The sequence below is a fragment of the Protopterus annectens genome, chromosome 2.part0 (assembly GCF_019279795.1).
Source record: "Protopterus annectens isolate FY-2018-M chromosome 2.part0, PAN1.0, whole genome shotgun sequence".
NCBI lineage: Eukaryota > Metazoa > Chordata > Ceratodontiformes > Protopteridae > Protopterus > Protopterus annectens.
In genome coordinates, this window is record NC_056728.1 from 794,343,596 (window position 1) to 794,358,560 (window position 14,965).

Genomic DNA, 14,965 nt, shown 5'->3' on the forward strand with positions numbered 1-14,965 from the left:
ATTATTCTGCTATTTTTTCAGAAATGAAAAGTGAGCAATGGTTAGCACTGCTTAGCTATGCTTACCAGGTTTAACATCAATTAAATGTGAATGCTAAGCAACAGGTAGCTCAGCTAAGCAGATTTGTGTACTGTTAAGCAGTGCTCAGCAATTATTCCTTTAAGCACTGTTCAACTCAGCTTAGTGGATTTGCGCACTGGTTAGTGGATCTTAACATGTTCAAATGGTCTAATGATGGCAAAGGGTGAGAATATCACCTTATTTAAATGGCACAGGTGGGAATACAGCCAGACTCTATTATAGTTCATCTGTGTGGGTACTATGGCTTGTGTAGGTGAAGGAGCACACTTTTGGGTGCAGCACTGAAGCATTCAAGAGTTTAGGTGCATGGCTGGACTCCTTGTAGAAAATCTTAAGGAGAGGCTGCTGCAGGGCCAGTAGCAGGGCTCACAATACAAATTGGAGGCCTGGTACCATCTTGCACGTGATCTCACCAGTGCTACTGGCATCCCCCAGACTGATGAGCAGATACGGCACCACTATGCTGACCTAAAGTGGAGGAAGGGGTACTCTTGGACCAGTGGATCCAAGATGGATGGGCCCGAAATGCTCCAGTAATGTGTATCACTATCAAGTAGTTTGTAGAAAACACTAGCCTGAGAATGTGATAGACAGGTATGCATAATGTTTGTTTCTCTCCACTACAGCTGCAGCAGAGAGGGCTAATAATGTGGAAGTCCATGCCGACAGACTGCTGAGGCTGCGCCAATAGGCTGGTGAGTACAAATCTATTTTGCAGTATATTGTGCAAATAGTTAAGAAGGAGTACATTGCTTACTGCTAGTAGGTATACTGTTACTGTGTTAACTGAATAAATAAAAAGTTTGACCAACTAATATTGATATGTAATAAAGATCACTACAAAAAAAACTGTTGTGTTTACTCTGGTATGTTGTAGACATATAGAATGTATACAGGTTCTTCACAGCAAATATGGCTGTTACAGCATACATTAACTGAGGTTGAACTGTGAACCAGCTGTTAAGTAAAACTGTAGATGGTGGAGCTGTAAAATAAGATATAACTGAAATGTGAAATATATACTGCACTAAGCTCTGAACCCTGGATAGTAATGTGTAAAGTTTCAAAGTGTGTTTCATCCAGCATTGCCTTGTGTTAATCTTTGCTTTCCAGATTGTAGTAATCCAAAGGATTAATGTACAGTACAATAACTATCTGTCATGCATGCATCACAGGATTACAAGTTCAGATTGCCTAACCAAAAGACTATTAGGCATAAACCAGTGAAATGAGAAACAGTAGTTCCCCAGTAGCTCAATGGGATGAGAAATAGCTTAGTTGTTAAATTTGCACACCCAGATACCATCCAAATCCAGGGAGTGGTACTAAGATATCTGCATATCTACACACAATGAATAAGGAATAAATATAAAAACAGCCAGATAGTGTTAACAGATATTTTCTCCACAGGTTTTACAGGTAAGGAAATGATGGTAGTAGCTGTATGAAGGGTATACTAATGAACTGTGTACAACTGTTCAACTGTCCCATCACATGCCTACAAATGACAATAGGATAAGTACATACAACATGCACTCTTCCTGATATATGTTTCTCAAGTGTCACACTGTCATGGCTAGTGGTCACTGCTGCCAATAACCCTGGACACAGATAGGAAACCAGTTGAAGTATGCCAGTAGCAAACTCATATAACTGTAGTTCAGGGTACCCCCTCCTGTGCCAGATATGTAACCCTGACATGTATGAGTCTCTCTAGTCATGTACCCAGAATTGTCCCAGTTTGCTCCATACCATTCCAGGCTGACAGTTTAATAGGTATGTTTGTGGTACAGAAGCTATGGGTCATAGGCAGATTTAAAGTGAGGGCAGACCCATAGAGTATTGAGCAGTACTGTTGTGGAAAATAGAAGCATAAACAGTTGTTAATGGACATTTTGTCTCTCTCCCCACCCCTCATCTGGATCAATACTATAATTCATATACTACAGGTATGTTGTTCACCAAATCTTAATGTTGGGACTTGTGTTCTATTATTGTTCGTATATTTGTTTGGGTGCTTGTTAACATACCTTGGTCAAATACCATTGTTGGTGGCCTGTTGCAATCAATGTCAATGGCATGCAGTTATGAAGCATTCTGTTGTTCCATTTATGCATGTGTTCGTTTTGCTATGTGACTGTTTCATATCTGTTTTATAGGGTTAATTGGAACACCCATGCATGCTGTTATAACTAATCTTGAAATGTGTTGTTTATGACTAACCAACATATTTTTTTAAAACCTCAACACCGTAGCACATTTGGGAATGTAGATCCCAGTGGATCTGCCTGTCACACCTCATCTGGCCATGGCACCAGGCCCCAGCACCGCTGGGACCCAACCTGGGACTTCTTCATCCTTTGGTCCTGCACCACCTTTGGGTGGAATTGCCTCAGGGGATTGGGCCTGTCCCCCCTGGGAGTGGGTGTGGACAGCAGCCTGCCACCCACAGTCTGTTCCGGGGTTTGGTGAACAGCACCATCCGAGCAGAGTTCAGTGGGTAGCTGCACCAGATTGAGGGCCGTCTGGTGCACCTCAAAGGGCAGGCTTCCCCTCCTGTCCATCCTCCAGCACATCCACCTTCAGGGCCATGAATGAGCAGTGGTGACTGCCCATGGGTGGGGATCTCAGTCCCACTGTATCCATATAAGGGCTCATGGGCTTCGGATTCCCAACCACACTCCCCGTCATAGGTGTTTATCCCCTCATGTGTCTTGTCTGTCTGCAAATGCAACCTATCCCACCCAACTTACCTCCCCAAACATACTTGCAGCCCTTCCCCAGCATCCCACTTTCATCTGAACACCTTAAAAAAAGGCAAAAAAAATTGCCTCATACATACCTGTACATTTTGCCCCCATGTACAGTGAAACTAATCAATCAACCCACAGACTATTCTGCAAATGTCTGTCACCAGCACCCCCTCCATCTGCGGTGTGAGGCTGTATATTCTAAATGCTAAACATTATTCACAGCTGTTGCTGCTGAAAAAATGTAGAGCTATGGTCCTTTCTTACACCTTGTCCTGCACATCCCTAACTGCTTTTCATAATGTTTTACCCCCTGCTTGTCCCCATTTCTCCACTTTCCTATCACCGTTTTTATTTTCTTTAAAGAAAATTAGCTAGGGTGTAAGCAGGAGTAAGCGATGCTAAGTGAAGCTAACAGGGCTTAACCATCTGTTAGCATTGCTTAGCTCCTCACAAAACCATGCAAACCCACTTACAACTGCTTACAGGTGCCTTAATCACTCTGCCTGGCAAGAAAATAAGAAGCTCTGCCAAGTCTGAAACCTAGGATGCTATGCACTACAATCACAGCAACATACCACTATACCATCTGAGCTGCAGGAATCTGCAGTGATTTTACAAACATATCATTCATTCTGGTCAATTAACATTAATGAAAAAAAGTAATCACTTCCAAGTCTGGAACCCAGGACCCTTTGCACAATAATTACATCCACATACCTCTACACCATCTGAGCTGTAGAAACTTAAAATGCTTTTACAAACATATCATGCACAACAGCCATTCAACATAAGGGGGGATTATATATCAGTAGTACTGTTATACACAAATGAATGTCATTATTTACTGATGTCAATGCTCACATCATGCCAGTGATTTCTCAGAAACCCACAACTGTTGTGGCCAACAGGAAAAACATATGAACCACCCATCATCCAAGAGGCACTCACCCAATTACTGACTGGTGCAAGAAGCATTACCACAAACGGAATGCCAGGAGAGGTATCATTCTCCCTGCTGTGGCAGATGTCATCCACACTAAGTATGACACTAATAATGTACTGATCATGTAATCAGGTATGAGGAGACTTGTGCACTGAGGTTGGCAGCAACCTGACTGTTTCCCCACCATGTGGGCATCATTGTATGGAAGATCATCTACATGGCCCACCTCACAAATATGGGTATGTCATATGTAGGCCATAGGTATATGTAAAGTGAGGGCAGACCTCTAGAGTATTGAGCAGTACTGTTGTAAAGATAGAATCCTATGCAGTTGTTAATGGACTTTTTTTCTCTTCCCCCACCCCTCATCTGCATCACTAATTATTATTCATATACTACAGGTATGTTTTTACCAAACCTAATGTTGGGACATGTGTTACATTATTGTTCATATAATTAATTGGCTGCATGTTAACATACCTTGTTCAAATACTATTGTTGGTGGACTGTTGCCATCATTGTTACTGGCATGATGTTGCAATGCTTACTGTTGTTCCAGTTATGCATGTGTTGTGCTTGCTATGCAACTGTTTCACATCTGTTGTTTTGGGTTAATTTGAACACCCATGCATGCCATTAAAACTAATATTGAAATGTTTTGTTCATGACTAACCAATATATCTTGGAAAACCTCAACACCACAGCACATTTGGGAAGACTGATCCCAGCGTATCCACCTGTCCTGCCCCATCTGGCCTTGGTACTGGGCCCCAGCACATCTATAACCCACCCTGGAACTTCATCTTCAGCATGCCCTGCAACACCTGGGCATGGGAGCAGAAATGAACCCATCATCCACTGTCAGTTCTGGAGTATGGTGTGCAGTGCCATCTGCTCTGAGTTGGGTGGCTAGCAGTGCCACATGGAGGGCTGCCTGGCACACCCTGAGAAGCAGGCTGCCCCTCCTGTTCAGCCCCCAGCACAGCCACCATTGGGGCTGTGAAGGTGCAGTCATGACTGCCTGTAGGTGGAGATCTCAGTCCTACCATACACAAATGGGGGCTCATGGGCCTCTGATTCCCAACCACCCTCCCCATCCAAGGTGTTTACCCTCCACATGTCATACACTGCCCCTGTATGCTCTCTTGTCTGTCTCCCTGCCCAACCTACCTCCCCAGATGTACCTACAATCCTTCCCCAACATTCCACTCTCAGCTTAACAAAAAAATGGCATCTGTCCCCAAAAAAAGTATCACCCCATACATAGCTGTGCATGTTGCACAGGTGCCCAATGGACACATGAAATCCATTCCAATTGGCTTGACAATACATTTATGTTGTCTTCACCCCTCTTTCTGGGGTTGGAGTGTCTGAATTCACCTCCACATTCCATACAAATGCGCAGCTATTGCTATATAAGAAATGGACAGCTATGAACCTTCCCTGCACCCATCCTGCACATCCTTAGCTACCTTTCATATTGTTTTTCCCTCTGTGTGCCCCTTTCTCACCACTTTCCTATAACCCCTTTTCTTTTCTTTTAAAGAAATTAGCATGGGTGTAAGTGGGAGTAAGTGGGAGTAAGTGAGTTTGCGTGATGTTAAGTGAAGCCATAATGGATTAAGAATCTCTACAGTTAACCGTATCTTGGCATTGCTTAGCATTGCGCAAACCTGCTTACAGCCACCTAAAACTGCCTTAATAACTCTCTCTCCACCAGCCACTGTTCTGTCTAGCAATAAAATAATCAGCCCTGCCAAGCTTTAAACCCAGGACCCTACACAGTATAGTCAGAGAAATATACCACTACACCATTTGAGCTGCAGAAAATTCTGATGATTTTCCAAACATATCATGCAGTACAGTCATTCAACAGTAGGGAAAAAGCTCTGTGGAATCACTCAGGTTTTGTATATATACATATATGTATGGAGATACATATATATATATATATATATATATATATATATATATATATATATATATATATATATATATATATATATGTATATATATATATATATATTCATATATATATATATATATATATATGTGTGTGTGTGTGTGTGTGTGTGTGTCTGTGCATAACAGATAGTACAGTTATATTTCACAACCATACCTCTCAACCTTTTTGTGCAAGACATATGGGCAAAGGCTGTCAAAATGGTGTGACAATGGGCCAAAACTAGGAACATATGTTTAATATTGCTATTATAAATGTAGAACATTGCTACAGTAACAGGGTTTGTGTCAGCATACATCTTATGAAGGATATGAGGTCTTAGACTGAAATGTATGTCATCATTTACTGACAGAAATCCTCAGATCATCACAGTGATTTACCAGAGAAATACAAGGCCAGAAATATGAGCAATTAACCTGGACATTTTGAAACAATCCAGCCAGTTGACAGGTATGCATAGAACCCCTTAGTGCAACTAATATGAACCAAGCTTGACAAAGTGGGGGGAGAAAGCCATGTAAACAGGGACATATTTGACATACTTGAGTAGATTAGCTGAGATACTTGCTGCAGCAACAACATCTGTTCTAACATATATTGACTGAAATAGCATAAGTGCATGACTCAGTTGCTTCTCAGCAGTTGGCTTTTATCCTCACATCATCCCATTGATATGTCATAAATACACAACACTTATGGGGACCAGACCAAAGATGTGAGCCAGACAACTGGACACCCTATGCATATCTGGACATAACATGATATTAGGGAAACTACACTGAGTTGCTATGCATGTCACCAAGCACAGTTCAAACAACAGTCAGACTGACACAACCACTCCCCAAATCAGCTATAGGGAATTACACATGCATTTGCATATATATCAGGCACTACTGGGATGTAACAGTAATGAAAAACAGACACTGGTGTGATAGTGCATACCCACAACCAATTTCACCACAATCACAGTGACATACTGTTAAGCCGAATGAACACAAGAGTATAATGACTGTGTGAACAAATATATCATGTTTGCCACTGACACACTACCCCTACATATAGTGCCCCAAGTCACAGTGTAGTAGGAATCCTGTGGTGGTACCGGACATGTCTCAGTCTGCCCCTGCACACATATACAGCCAATAGACCACCAGAAACTGGAGCAGGAAGGACAGCTGGATAGAAGAGGAGCCATGACACTTTCATCTACCCCTCTCCCCACACAGCCCACCTAACATTTACACACTACATTGCTACATAATCCTGACTGTCTGTTAACAATCGCCAGATATACACAGACCTCTCAACTGTACAGATTCCCACAGAATGTCCAGGCTTTGTCCTCATATATATGTCTTCTTCCTCATAACATGTCTGACATTCTGCTACCTCATTGGGATGGTATCAGAAATGAAGGCACTAAATAATGATATACCATAACTATCAACCTCTTACTGCATGACATCTGGACAAAGTCTGACATATTTGGGGGACAGATGCCCAAAACCAGTGGCATAATTGAAATATTGCTGTTATAAACTAAAAAAGTTGCTTGTGTTACAGGGTTTGTTGCCGCATATCTTTTTCTGAGGGATATGAAGTCAGAAACACAAATGGATTTAAGCATTTACTTACTGCAATCCCCACAGTATGCTACTGATTTGCCAAGGATATACACTGTCTGAGGAACAGACCAAACATAAGAGTCAACTCTTTGTCCATTCTGGGGATAGCCCTACAGTTGAAAGCTATGTCAACCACATAACACTGTCAGACTTAAAATCATGCAGAAAATACATGTTCACACAATCCCTGTTAAACTAGCATTATTCCAACTGTATAACAGCAATACTTTCATTCTGTTCCTATGTCTGGAACCTTCTCCCCCATTTTATTGGGCTATCTCCACATTTTTTGTTGTAAGAGGTATTTCCAACTACCCTTTGTGATGCTGGTGTCCCCACACCTCCATGATGTCCACCTCACAGGCAAGGAAAAGGGGCAATGCACACATGAAGTACTCAATTATAGGAGTGTGGTACCATGCCATTGGCTATAGGAATAACAGCACAGCTGTTCTGCATGCAATTAGCAAGTAGGGGACACCGAATGGCGCACAGGCCGTCACCTGCTCATGAGCATTACCTACAAAAGGCAAGCTGCTGCCTATACAAAACAGGTGTATACCTCTACATCTGTAGACAGAGAGAGAGAGACATAAACACAAACTGAAAGCAAAATCAACAATACTTTGAAAAAAGGTAAGTCAAACAAGTAAGCATGTAATGGAATGCTGCAGGGGGTATGTAATAATGGGAAATAGGAAGTTGAACAAATATGTCTCAACATATATGCTGTACTGATATATTGCTGATCAGCACCTATGGCCATAGCATCTGGGTCTGTCTGCAGTGACATAGATCACAGCTCAGGCCTCTGAGTCACCCCAGGAAAGGACGGCTCGCATATGACTACTACTGGAATGACTGTTGAACAATACTGACTGTGACACTGATAGGCCAGATAGTGGAATGTCATAAATATTCATATGTTACTTGTGAATACAGCTATGACACACATGTTTATCTCACAAATCTAAGACACCTATACAGGGTATGTGCATTGTAAACTACTGTTGCAGATGTGTCTGTTGAACTGCATGTGATATACTGAGCTCATACCATTCAACTGTCCAGTGTTCTGCACACTGACCATATGTGTGCCTCATATTTGTAGTCATTTACTCATAGAATTCTGTTATGTCTGGCAAATCATTAGCAAATGACATTAGAACATAATAGCATACATATGAGTGTCGGACATACTCCAGGGTATGTATGTGAATACAAAGCCTATTATGCTTTTAACTGACTCAAGTGTGTTACAGCAATATTAATAAGGTGTCACTAATTTTGGGCCATTGCCCCCCCCCCATTTATGTATGTCCTCCAGATGTCCTGCTCTAACAGGTTGAGAGGTATGACTGAGCAGCAAAAGTGTAAATACAGTGTACCATACAGAAATAGAACAGAAATGTATATCAGGTATTACCTGTGGACATGTATGTATAAATAGGTGTAGCTGGAAGCCTCAAAACAACAGACATGAGATGCTAAACATGAGGTAAATAAGCTTTACACTTTGTAAACATGTGTAATCTTAGTCTCTGTGCATCCAGCAGACATAACTTTCTACAGATGCTGGTTGTTGCATTGCCCTGACACAGACATGGGTACTAGAATAAGTATGATTATCAGGTTGAAAATGGAGAGTTGTCCAACTGTGTAATGACCTTGTGTCCATGCCCACTACAAAGAGCTATATGAGCACCTACATGGCTGTATGGACTCAGAAATACCTGACTCGTAAAACTTGTCTCCACCAAGGTAGAGTAATCTACTTTGGTGGACAACATCAATACACAAACCACATCATTTTTTGCTATATTGGCTATTCAGGGCCAAGTAGGAGCAGACACCAACTTGGAAGCAAGTCACCCTGTGTCTGAACAAGCATATGAGGTTACAGGTGAATTACTGTAAGGCTAACTATGAGTACAAATCGGACACATCCACCAAGGCCAATCACAAGGCCATCTTCACACATGTCTTCAATCTTAAGGGAACAAACCAACCCACCCTGTACTTGTGGTCAATCACACCACATACACACACACACAGCATAGCTATAGCCAACCCACTGCAGACAGGTTAAGGGAAAACACCCCCCTCCCGTCCCACCATCAGTATAGGTGGATATGCTCAACACCCACACCCCTCCTATCATCATCAGGTAGCAGGTCCATAATGCCTAATCAAAGGCAACAAATGTATGTCACCATGGGAGCTAATAACATTCTTTTCTGCATCCTACAAGAACTCAGGCAAATACTCAAAGCTCTATTACACACTGAACATGAGCAAAGTCTGAGTACCATTGACATCCCATCTGCAAGGAAGACAGCCATTGTCATCCCTCTACACAAAGGTGAATGATGAATGGTGAATTATGCAATTTACTGGCATTCATTGGAGGGGGGGACATGACACATCTGGACCATGGAGTGCAATGCAAGCTCATACTGTGCTGATAGATGACAGGGGTATGATGTGGTCGTAAGTGGTGGCTAATGCTAGTCAGTGTTGATGTGCAGGTTATGTAAATAACATTGACCAATGTATGTGGTCCTGTGATGTATTTCCCTGTTTATAATTTCCAGGTGAAATGCAGCATGCAAGGCAGCCAGCATACACTGCAGCTGAAACTGCGGCCATCACCGAGATGATAATCAACCAAAAAGAGGTGATGTTTGGCCATGGCCAACAGAATATGTGATAGTGGACCACCCTGTGGGATGAGCTTGTCCACAGAGCGAACAACTTAGGCCACCATGGATGCACATACAATCAAGTCAGGTATCAGGTGACTGACCTGATATGGCATGCCCGGCAAAGGGCTGCTGTCGTGGCCAGGGACTGTTCTACAACAGGTGGGGGTCCTGCTATGCAGGCCCCACTTACACCAAACAGAGGAGCTCCTTGCCAACCTTGGGGCAGCCATCACATGCCAGCAAAGCCAACACACACAAGTCGTGGAGGTGGGTGGCACCCAGACAACAGGTGAGGAGCATCCATGTAAGGCCCCAGTGCACATCAGTTGCATACTGTAGTAATCATAGTGGCTTCCATAGAGTATCTAGATGCATATGTCAGGTCAGACTCCATTTGGGAAATAGAAAATTCACCCCGGGGATCACCTCTGTGGCTCTGCTTGACAGTGGCACAGGAAAATCATTTTCTTGGGTGGCAAAAGCCAGGGTACCTTTTTGGCTGGGCTTGTATAAGCCCCAGGGCTGATAGCCTAGGCCCTACCGATAAACCTATGAACCTATTTTTGGGTTGAGTTTTGTAATGCACACAAGTGCACATTTATGATGAAGGACAACAAATTGTTTAATATCAGAGCTTGTACTGTACATGTGCAGAAAAGTAGCATTCATCTTGTACCAATGCCACATGTGAGTCTGCTGACAGTACCTGTTCCCCACAACTACATAGGTACTTCTGGTCTGGATGTGGAATGGCAGCCTGAAGCCGGTGAGTATGGTATTGTCCTGTTGTGGCTCATCAATACACCAGGCATGTTAAGGTCATGCATTTTACCATACACACAATTGTTACTCTTAGCCATATTGTGATATGTGCATGTTCACTTGTGGTGGGGTAAACTGCATTGTATCAGAGTGGTCATCACAGGGGCCGATTTGCAGGAGGTGTAACATATCTGTAGCATACCTCACAACCTGTCACTGCAAGAAATATGGACAAATACTGATAAAATGGGGGGACAAAGGGACAAAACTAGGAACATACTTGAAACGTACTCATGCAGTGCATATAAAAAGTGTACACACCCCTGTAAAAATGCCAAGTATTTGTGACATACAAAACTGAGACCACAATAAAACATTTCACAACGTTTCCCACCTGTAGTGTGACCTATAACCTGTACAATTCAATTGATAAACAAACAGATCTGTTAGAGGAACAAGTATGAAAAATAAAACTGAAGGGAAGGTGCTGTTCACACCACAATGGAGCAGGGAATGGGCACGTGGTCCTGACCAGTCCCATCAGGGACATGGATCCAGCAGACAGCAGTCACCATCGGGGAGTAGTTCTGCATCTGGCCTTGGGCCTGGTGGTACCCATGAGACCCCTTGCAGGACCAGTTCACGTGTCCATGGCCAGAGATGGTGAACTGTACACCCTGCCATGTAAAGTCAACAGCTGTCCAACATACCCCTGTCTATGACAGCTACATGACATAACTGTGTGCATACAAACACACACATCATGATCACAGCCAGGTCACCTCTAGACACAAACACACACACACCACCTCTGCATGGCCATTCATTGAACACCCCTCCAAACACAGACACATGATGTATGGCCATATGGTAGCACTCTGACTCTGGAAAACCACCACATGATGATACCTGTCCCACATCCCTGTCATCCATACCACTGATGCAGGGACATGCTAATATGGTTCTGATGCACAGGGTGACTTAAGTACAGTTTAGCTATATAATGCATGTAAGGTGTTGTTAGTGGCATTTGTAATGGCTACACTTCAGAGTGTGTGTGTACCTTTCCAGACATGATGTATTATTGGTGTTAGTAATGCAGACTGAATGCATCTTACATGCTGTATTCTGTGTTCTAGGTGTCTGTGTGTCAGCAAAATGTGGCCCTGCAGACACTGCCATTGAGGGGTATGGCAGAGTGGTAACATATTGACTGTGTCATAGCCAAGGTACAGCTGTATATGTACACATTTACCAGGTCTGTGTAACAGTTATTGCATGGGCCACATAGTTTATAGGGCTGAGGGGTGTATCAAGGTAAGTCTGTGGTGTTCGACATCAGCAGCCCTTGTAAAGTGGGCAATGGTAAGTGTAGTGGGTGTAATACACCTCAGATTGGTGAAACCCACACCCCCCAGAGGATATAGTGTTGACCAAACACACACACACACACACACACACACACACACACACACACACACACACACACACACACACACACACACACACACACACACACACACACACACTTGCCAGTGTTGGGTTTGGAACCCCAACCCATCTAGTTAATGGTACTACAGTATTATACAGTTATCACAGGTGGCACAGAACTAATAGTGTGATGACTGCTCCAAAATACCTGTAAAGTGAATGACATCACTTGCCCTTGTGAGGTATGGCAAAGGGGGTTGTACTTGGTGTGGGAGGACCCATTAGTCTGTCACCTATGAGACTAAACACTCACAAACACGGTTATACAAACCAATGCACACACACATAATTGCCAGTACTGACATTAGCAGCCCTGCCTATCATGTTATTCATTCCATATTGTTACATAGCTGTAGTACATGGCATGAGGCTTATATGGCTGAAGAGTGTCAACAGATACTTCTACGGTTGATGAAGAGAGCGGGCCTTGTAAAGTGGACCTTGGGATGTGAACTGGGAGTACCATGGCCTAAAAATGTAAAATCCACCCCTCAAATGGATATCGATCTTACTCAAACACATACACAGGATACAGTTCTCACACACTCACACACACACACACACACACACACACACACACACACACACACACACACACACACACACACACACACACACACACACACACACACACACACACACACACACACACACACACACACACATTTGACAGGACTGAGATTGGAATCCATACCTATCTAGTTATTGGTAATACAGTGTTATACATTTATTACATGTGTCACAAAGCTTATAGTGTGAAGAGTGTCCCATGGTTCTTCTAGGGTGAACACCATCACCAGCCATTGTAAAGTATGGAAATGAGCAGTGTAGTGGGAGAGTGAGGCCTCACAATATTGTATCCTACAAATATACACATGTACAAACACTCACATGTGCCAGGACTCCGAGTAGATCCTCTACCTATGTAGCCATTGGTACTATAGTGTTACGCAGTTACCACATGCAACACGGAGCTTAGAAGGTGAAGAGTGTCCCAAGGTACCTATAAAGTGAATAACATCACCATCCTTTGTAAATTATGGCAATGGGAAATGTACTGGGTGAAAAGGGCCTTAGACTACTTTCACCTACATGTTACAAACACTTCTATACACATGAATGCACACACACACACACACAAACACACACACACACACACACACACACACACACACACACACACACACACACACACACACACACACACACACACACACACACACACACACACACACACACACACATATGCCAGTACCGAGATCCATAGGTTCATAAGTTCATAGGTGTGTACTAGGTGAATGGCCATGGAAAGTTTACAAGCCTAGCCCATAGGATTACCCTAGCATTGTGCCGCCTGTCATTAGTCCCCAGTGTGTCCAACAAGTATAGCCACTGGAGTGATCCCCTGGGGTGGGATTTCTATTCCCCATCCACTCATCCAGATTTCTCTTGAAGAGAGCCAGTGAGGTGCTCTGTTTGACATGCATGTGAAGTATATTCCATAGCATGGCCAGTCTCTGGGTTATGAACCTGTCCCTCCGGCATGTTCTGTTGATTGTGGAAATGGGATTGGGATCTCTGGGGCATGTGGTGCAGACGGATTGGGTTCTTTAGATGTAGCATTCCTAACAGAGCTGGGTCACACATGGCTTTGTAAGTGAAGCAAAGATCACCTCTAAGTAGCCAATATGAGACAGAGAATAGTTGGAATTATTGGAGTTTGTCCATATAGGACAAGTGTTTAAAGCCTAGGATGCTTTGTGAGGTACCTTTGCAGCCTCTGCAGATGTTGCAGGTATCCAGTGAGGTACATGCCAAATGGGCCATTGTACTCATTGACTGGCTTAATGAGGGGAGAGTAGAGGGAGAAAATTACCTCTTACTTCCTGGATGAAACATCCTTAGTCAGGAGATGTGACACACAGGACTTTCTGAACACAGTGGTACTGTTGTGGTCAACAGAGAGCTCACTGTCAACTTGTGTTCCCAGTTCTCTTATAACCACTTCAGTGTTCAGTAGACTATCATTGATGAGGTGATTCATGGGAACCAAGTTGTTCCCAAAAGGGATGACAGAACATTTTCTGGCATTGGGCTTAAGTCCAGGGTTCTGACACCAGTCGTAGGTTTCAGTGAGGCCTTTCTGCAGGATATCAATATCACATGGGGAAATAATAATACCACACACCTTGCAGTCATCTGTGAACATTGTAAGCCAGAGTCCCATCATGTTGGGCTGGACTTCAGAGGCGTAGATACCTAACACAAGGGGACCCAAGACCGAACCCTGTGGAACTCCTCTCATGACTGGTCATCAGGCTGCCATCGAGTCCGCTGCTTTCACACTGTGGGTTCTATCTGTGAGCCAGTTTGCTAGCCACCTAGTGATATATGAGTTCATGCCTACCGGAGTGTGTTTGTTGATGATTACTGAGTGGTGAATGGTATTCAAGGATTAGAAGGCCCACCTGTCTTATTTATTCCATACTGTTACATAGTTATTGCATGTGGCACAGAGCTTATAGGGCTGCTGAGTGTCTACAGCTACCTCTACAGTGGATGACAACAGTGAGCCTTGTAAAGTGGACATCGTGATGTGTACTGGGTGGAACATAACAAATAAGTTGCAAAACCCACCCCCA